At 47.0% G+C, this 8,482-nt stretch overlaps 1 protein-coding gene across 3 annotated transcripts in view; it reads right to left on the reverse strand.

Moving 5' to 3' along the window:
- Positions 1 to 6,191, reverse strand: part of TGFBR3 (transforming growth factor beta receptor 3) — a 195,006-nt gene extending 188,815 nt beyond the window's left edge. For all 3 annotated transcript variants that reach the window (XM_054691672.1, XM_054691673.1, XM_054691674.1), the window contains exon 1: positions 5,904 to 6,191. The gene's annotated coding sequence lies outside the window, so the exon portion shown is untranslated. The remainder of the gene's footprint in view (positions 1 to 5,903) is intronic.
- Between the last annotated feature and the right edge of the window lie 2,291 nt (positions 6,192 to 8,482).

Consider the following 8,482-nt stretch of genomic DNA (forward strand, 5'->3'; position numbering starts at 1 on the left):
TTTGGAAAGACAGAAGAGCAGGTGCTTCTCCCTCCTGCTGAGTCCAGTGTCCAAGAACTGGGGAGAGTAAATGCTGCTGTATTACTCTAACAGGATGGACCCCAGGAAAGGGGGAGGTTCCAGGTTTCCTGCCCCACTCAAAAGAAGGTTGGAGCTGAAAGAAGAGAAGCTGCAGAGGAGACTGAGAAGGAAGCATGATGGAAAGCCAGGAGGAGACCTGGAGGAGGCACATGGAATGGAGAGACATGTTAAGAACTAGGCTTGCCTTTTGGTCGTGGACTGGGTGACACAGTCTTGATTTTGATTTTGCTCTTTTCCTTCCAGACTTGTCTGGTGGTTTCTGACCCTTTTCTGTGGGTCCCCACTGGAAGATGCTTTAGACTTGCGGCAGGCTTTGGAGCCTTGCTCTGGGCCAATCCCATTTGGAAGGAGTTTTACCCACGAGGGGACGGGTAACTTTGGGTGCTTGATTTAGAAACTAGATTCTTTGCCTTTCCTGTATTGTTTCCTAGTTGTATTAAAGTTCCTTCCCATTAAAGTCTCATATGTTTTGTGTTGATGCAGTGGATGGCAGAACCCAGAATAGGCAGGTTTGCGGGGTTTGGGCTGCCCCTCTCCCTGCCCTGTAACATTACCACACTTCTTCTTAAATTGAAGACAGAACTAATATTTCAGACTTAATTCTAAATTAGTATTGTGGCAACAGTTTAACATTAAATCCCAAGAATGAACTTTGTCAGGTTCTACCATCAGAGTCCTCTTTCCAGAGGTGAAGCAGCTTTCAAGACAAACACCTGACTACCTTGTTTTCCCCCTATAATTATCTTAAGCAAGAGATAACAGGGTAGCCTGAGGGCATAGTTCTGGAGCCCAGGTTTCAGAACTTCAGAGACAAACTTGATTTTAAATATGATCATCATCCCTTGTAAGTTTACCCATAGTTGTCTACCTATTAAATCGTGATGTTTGGCCTGGAAAACGGAAGAATAAAAAATGAAAATTGGGTCTAAATGAGAGTGATCGCATGCAGAACTTTTATGAATGTTGCTTCAAATACTGGATATTGCACACATCTTGTGTAAGAGATAAAAACCATTACCAGCTCTAAGAGAAGGAAGAATGCTTGGAAGTGCATGCTTGAAACTGAAGCAAGGATTTTTGCAAACAGAAAATAAAGCTCAATGTCAGTTAACAAACAAATGTGCTATTTCAAAAGATATAAAACAAGAAATCTAGAAATGGCCAGAGTCCAGGAAATGGACACAGATCCTTTTTGGAAGGCCCTTCCAAGCTGTGATTTATTTCAGCTTGACTATAAACCAAACAAATTAGCAATAACATGTGTTTTATGAAATGCTACGAAGAGAAGATGCTATCATTCCAAGTGTTACTCTGAAGATGTGGAACCAGAGAAATTACTGCCATGGATTTGGTGCAGTAATTTTCTTTCAAAACCACAAATGCCCTCACGGAAACTGTTAAAAGGCTGTTATTTGTGAAAGGCTAGCTTTTCATATAATCTTCGGGTCACTCTTGACATTCCAAACTGCCCCTGTTTCTAAAGGCAATACAAGACTGATTTTAAATTTAAAAACCCTAAAAATTTTTATCTAACTGGAGTCATGCAAATTTCAAAAAGTCATTAACATTTATTAAGTTTCAAATTTTCAAGTTTTTTTTAAAAGTATAAGAAAAATGCTGTAGGGGACAGACGGAAACAGCAATAAAACCATTTTTTAAAATAACTTACAGAATAAAAAGAGACTGTCCTCATTAACTAATGAACCTGACAATTATAATTAGTTTTAGCCCAATAGCACTGAAAGGGAAAAAATACATTTTCAAAATGAATTACCAAGAACGAGAGTAATTCCAAATGACCACCGGGCAAATTCATTCAGGAAAAATATTACAGCAATGTTAATTCTTACCAGTCATCCTCGAAATTCTAACTGTCCTGTTCGTTAAGTCTGAAACCTAAAGTCAGGACTCCACAGATTTATGATCCCAGGAAATTGGTCATCACTTAGGTACTAAAGTAGTCAGTGGTGATCGCCTGATTAGCACTCAAAAGACATCTGAGGTCCCTGTTTGCCAGTAGATTCTGCCCTCAGAAAAGAATGCTGTCGCTTGGCTTTTACAAGATATAAGCAAGCTTGCATGCAAAAGGGAAAGATTAATTCCTCTGAGTCTTGCAAAGAATGGGGCAAGAGCTTCTTTTAAGCAAACTGATTTTGTCAATCTATTAAGGCTTTCTGTAACAAAATCCTAGGAAGCCTTAAGGCCTCTTGGCCCCCTGCTATCAGAGGATTGAAAGACTACAGCTAATTTGCCAAACTCCAAGACCAGGAACATAAACCCATTAGGGAGTAGGGGGTTGATAAACATTTGCTAAATGAGTCAACTAGCTAAGAGCATGAAAGACTAAATTAAATTCTAAATAAAATGCTACAATGTTAAGATTTAGTAGAAAGGGACTAAAAGTTTTAAAATAGAATCTACCGGACCCTAACTTGGTAAATGAAAATAGTTAAGTCAATACTAGACAAAATACAAGGAAACTGGCTACAAAACTGCAGGCAAAGATTAAAAACCTTTTTTGAAGTCAGTCTGAGTATTTTTCCAAACATGTTAATTTGTAAATATTGTCTAAATTATACTTAAATATTGTCTATATTATATATTGGTATTTTATACTTGTCTAGAGAGAACATCACACCTATACTTGACAAATATACTTCTGAACTATTACTATGTTAAATACAAGTCTCTGAAGCCTGCATTGTTACTCGGGCTAATAATCACTTATTGTCTTGCACTTGGAAGATGTTAATGGAAAATGATAATGACGAGAGATTGTGAGTGTATCAACCTCCCAGAGATCAAACTCACTCTATGCAGTTTTCCACGAAAGACAAAGATCATTACAAAAGAACACAACAGATTTCTCTGGACTACCAGTTCTCCCACATAACTTGAAATATTATTCAAAGTACATAAAATTATATTTCATACACCTCTTAAGGAAGACACATGGGAACAACTACAGGTGGGTATACTTAACACTGCCCAGCCACCAGGGTTCTTGACCTATAGCCAACATATAGGCCCTACCCTCAAAGTCATTCTTACTGCAATCAGTTGAAATTACATGCAGGTCTCCACCATAAACTCTGAAAGTGCCTTGGTGATTTTGCTAGATAAAGCCACATTTTCCACTTCTGAAATGTATGTGTAATACCCTAAAAACTAATTCATGTGTCTAATAGACATCAAGAGTGTGTTATGCTCCCCCTATTGGCTAATAGTCAAAATAACAATGAATTCACCAGTGGCTACCTTTGAAGTGCAGGGGTTCAAAAAGTAGGCGATTTTTATATTTAAAAGCATGAGCTGGATCAAAAGTTGTTAAGCAAAGCTGCCATATAATGGTCAGATTCCATCAAAACAGGAAAAATTAAAGTTGACAAATGACAAAGACAAGTTGAAGGGCTGAAAATATGCTGAAGCCTTGAAATACTAAACAATGCAGCGTCAAAGCCAAAAGCAGAAAACACCAAGAAACAGAGCAACATCCTTTAACTAACACAATGGCATGAAATCAATTTCATTTTAATAGCCCTTCAGGGGGTAAGAATTATTTCCCTGCCTCCTGTGCCAACCTCAAGCTGTTTCCTAAGGAAGCCAAGTAATGCTGACCAACATTGTCTGGAGAATTAATAAGAGAAATTAAGAGTAAAGATCCATATTAATTAACCCCAAACAGAGTCCCATTTATAACAGAGAGCCAATTTCAAAGGGACTGTAATTTGGCACCCAACTATCACTCAAATTAATTACAGATGCGTATTTGTGTTTCAAGAGATAGTGTCCCATTCAAGAGTGAAGCTGAAGGACTGAAGACATCTGGGGTGTCTGCACACAAATCTGACTGCCTTTGGAGTTAAGCTCTCTGTCCTGCCATGAACACTGGATTCTGACAGAACAGAAGGTTGTGGAGGAACTTGGGCAATTAACTAATCTCCAGAGTTCCATCTGTAAAATGGGGTAGTTTTACCACCGCTGGTGTGAGCATTAAGTGCGATGGTGTTCCTAAGGTTTTCAGTAGCGTGTCTGGCACACACTCCATCAACCTTAGCTTTTATTTTCACCCGGAAGAAATAGCTAATTTCACACTGAAGTCACTGCAGTCTAAAGTACCATTTACAGGGCCTCCCCGGTGGCGCAGCGGTTGAGCGCTGGGTTGCGAAGCTGACCGCAGCCTCTGCGGCGGCGGTTCGATCCCCGGCTGCTCCCCGGCCACCAGAGGAGGGTCCCGCATGGCGCGCAGACCTCTCCTGCCGCCCGCTGCTCCCCTCAGCAGTGTACTTCGGTCCTTCTGCCTGCTCTGCTCCCCACTCTGGCTCTGGTGAATTCTCTCACCCTCCCGCGCTTCTGACTGTGCCCAGTGCTGGTATAAATAAATAAACAAATAAATCTAAAAAAAAAAATAATAAAAAAAAAAAATAAAGTACCATTTACAGAAAATCAAAAGGTCTAGCCACGTGCTTTGCTACTTGCAGAGACTTCTCCCAAACCGCTTGCTTCCTTTTCTTGGAAAGGGGATGGAGCTCCGCAAGCGCATGCTTCCTCGCTGTCACTCTCACCACCACCCTCTGCCTCCTTCCCCCGCCGGTACCTCCCGAGGGCTCGCGACCAACAGCGCTAACCCCCGGGCGCTGCTCGCCACGCGCTAGGCACGGAGTTAGCACTTGACACATATTAAATCTCTCCATCTTGCAGCGAGCGCATGAGGCCAGAACTATTATTATTTCCATTTCACACCTGAGGAAATGGAGCGATGTTTCTATTCTCAGGTTTCCGCAGTTTTGCAGACACAATATCCATTAAGTTCTATTCTTTTTTTTTTTTTTCAGATTTATTTATTTATGCATACAAGAGCTGGGGTACAGGCCAGAGATTGGGGGGGCGGGCGGTGAGAGGATTCACCAGAGACAGAGTGGGGAACAGAGCAGGCAGATTGATCGCAGTACACTGCTCAGAGGAGCAGCAGGCGAGACAAGAGAGTCTGCCGTGCCATGTGGGTTGCTCCCTGGCCGGCCGGGGCATTGAACTCGTGCTGCAGAGGCTGCAGATAGCTTCATAGTGCGGTGCTTAACCCCTTGCGCCACCAGGCAGGCCCCATTAAGTTCTATTCTAACGAGCTGTCACGCTTGACACGCCGGCTCCCTGCACGCTGCGCTTCTAGAAACTGGGGCGCATGTCCTAATAAGAACAAGACTGCAAGCAGAATCTCCTAGCGACAGTCCAAATTTTCCAGTTTCCTTTAAGCAAATGGACATGCTAAGAAAAGCCTTCAAAATAAATTGAGTTGGACGATGACTATGAACCAGGGGCGCGTTTCTGGCGGGGGCTCCAGGAAGCGGCGCTCGGCCCCGCCCGCAGGGCACCCCGAGGGCGCGGTGGCCGCGAGCGCAGCTCACGCTGGCGCGCGCATCCCGGCCGCAGCCTCCGCAGCAGCCCCGAAGAGCAGCCCCACAAGCCAGGCGCCCCGCGCTGTCACGCGCCGGGGAGAGGCGACCAGCGCGCCCCGCACCGGCCAGAGGAAGCCGCGGGAGGCGGGCGCGGAGACGCCGCCCCGGCCACAGCGCATCGCCCGAGCGCTGCCCACCCGCGCGGCCACTCCCCACGCACCGCGCGCCCCCGCTCCTCCCAGCGTAAACAGCGCCGGACCCACGCCGCCCGGGGGACCCCCGCCACCCCGCGGGCACGGAGCCCCGCGCAGCAGCCACAGGCACCCCGCAGCCTGCAGCGCCGGCGGCCCGGGCGCGCGCTGCGCTCCAGGCGAGGCAGGGGACGTCCGGGCGCGGGCGGCAGCGCCGCGGGACCCGTCCCGCACGTACCGTGGAGGCGGCGTGTCAGGCGGAGACCCACCCGCCTCAAGTTGGAGAGAAGTTTCCCCGCCCAGCGCTCGGCCGCAGCGAACTCCGGCAGCTGCAGCGCCCGGCGCAACTACGCCATCCAGACCGCGGGGACTTTCACCTCCTGCAGGGAGCTCCGGGGCGCGCGCGGGGAAAGTGGCCGCGCAGCAGCCGCAGACTTCCCTCCCTCACTCGCAGGGAAGAGGAAAGCGCCGCTCGGCGTCCCCGAAACCCTCGATTACCCCCATCGGGCTGACCCAGCACGCTCGCTCCCTCGCACACACGCGGGCGGGGACGGGCAGCGCGCCACAGCAATCAGCGCGCGGGGGGATGGGCGCTCCTCCTCCGCCGGCCCCACCGAGGGCTCCGGGCCCGAGAAACTCCTCCTCCCGCCGCCCTCCTTTCTCTCCACCCCCTTTCCTCCCGGGCTGATGGATGAGCCCGGAGCGCAGCCAGAGCCTGCTGTATCCCTTCGGCCCTGCAGGGAGAAGGAGGAGGAGCAGGGAGCACGGCCCGGCTGCAGCGCGCCCGGATTGGGGTGGCGGTGGGGGGCGCATCCTCTAGAGAAAGCGGGGGGAGGTGGGGGCGTGGACGCGGGCGCTAGCAGCAGAGAGTTTCACCCTCAAAGTGGAAACTTCAAAGAGTCGCGGGCTCACTTGGATACGTTGGTTTTTCATTTGGGTCCTCGGTATTGATATGAAAAATTAAATTTGAAACCTCAAGTATCTGATCACCCACTCCAGCCCAGGCCCCAGCCCATTCCACACACGCACACAGACACACACACACACACACACACACACACACACACACACACACGGGCGCACAAACACACATTCTGTCCCAGTTTGCTTTTTCCCATCTCCTGTCTTGTTTGTTATCTCAAGCTATGCTCTGTTGGGGGTTCCGTGCTGAGACTACCTTACCAGGTCGTCCCCACTGTTTGCAAAATAATTAGTACAACTAAAGAGCTGGGTTAACCTTAGTGGCGTTACCCAGAGGCTGTGGCGGCCGGGCAATGTCCAGCATACGTGTGCGGTGGGATGTATGTTGCAAAAGTTGGTGACTACAGTCATCACAACACTAGTTCGATACTTCTATTTGCATCACGTTTTTCTTTTAAAAGATGTGTTTAGGCGCCTCCCAGGTGGCGGAAGGGGTTAAGACACAACCTGTGAAGCTGTCTGCAGCTGCTGCAGTACGAGTTCGAGCCCCTGCCCAGGGAGCTAACCACATGGCACAGGAGACCTCTTCTGACTCGCCCACTGTTCTCCTCAGCAGTGTATTTCAGTCAACCTGCCTGTTCTGCTCCCTGCTCTGTCTCTGGTGAATCCTCTCACCCCCCCTCCCACACCTCTGGCCTGTACCCCAGTTCATGCATGCATAAATAAATAAATCTTAAAAAAAAAAAAAAAGATGTGTTTAGATCGTAGGACACTTGTACTAAAAGACTGGAAAAATTATCTTAGGCTGAAAGGTTTCAGAGACCAGACTTAACAGTCCTGACTCTACACTTGAACTAGCTGTGGGACCTTAGATGCAAGGGTGAAGGCCTTTAATCTTTGTTTTTACCTCTCAGAAAATGAGGAGCAAGGTCTAGGATACCTCTTCCCATTTATAAGTACTATGGGAATAGATCCATAACATAAAAGCATGGAATAGCAAGATTTCTCCTATTATTACTTACATTGCAAAGTATACGTCTTTGGAAAGTTGCTGGAGTTCCCCACTTTGAGAGGAAAGGAAGTCTTTTCTCATGCCTTTTTTCTCGTTTCTATACTTAGAGAATCCATCCAGTGAAGAATCTTTCACAAAAGTCACAACCTCATGGATCATCTGGATGACTGCAAAAACCTTGCCAGTGGGGCCTCCCTGGTGGCGCAAGGGGTTAAGATGCAACCTATGAAGCTATCTGCAGCCACTGCAGCACCAAGTTTGATCCCCGGCCAGCCAGGGAACTAACCACATGGCGCAGCAGAGGTCTCCTTACTCACATGCTGCTCCCCTCAGCAGTGTATTTCAGTCAGTCTGCCTGTTCTGTTCCCCACTCTGTCTCTGGTGAATCCTCTCACACCCCCACACCTCTGGCCTGTACCCCAGCTCTTGTATGCATAAATAAGTAAATCTTCAAAAAAAAAAAAAAACCTTGCCAATGAACTATTCATTCCTTATCAATATGTATTGAGTGCCTACTGTGTAAGAGAACTGAAGTGGGCCTGGAGATTCATACAGACAATGCCCAGAAGGAACAGAGGAGGTAGAGTTAGCCTCTACTTTTACATAGTCTCTCTAGATTTAAGGCCTTCAATAGCTCAGACTCAAATTACACAGTATTCATGCCTCAGATTGTCAAATTTAATTTCAAGTGCAGACATGAACACTTGATTTGGGTGTAAATATTTAATCCTATATTTACCTTTATCAATCGCATTATGGCTTTCTATGTAGAATGGCATGGTAGAAGAGAAAAGCCAGTCCTAGATAAATCCAGAGTGTCTTGTCTTTTAAGAGTAACCAAGTGACAGTTTATAATGGAGCCAGATTCTGAATCATAATCATCA

Source organism: Talpa occidentalis, unplaced genomic scaffold, assembly GCF_014898055.3.
Source record: "Talpa occidentalis isolate TD23 unplaced genomic scaffold, MPIMG_talOcc4v2.1 talOcc4.9, whole genome shotgun sequence".
In the NCBI taxonomy this organism is placed as follows: Eukaryota; Metazoa; Chordata; class Mammalia; order Eulipotyphla; family Talpidae; genus Talpa; species Talpa occidentalis.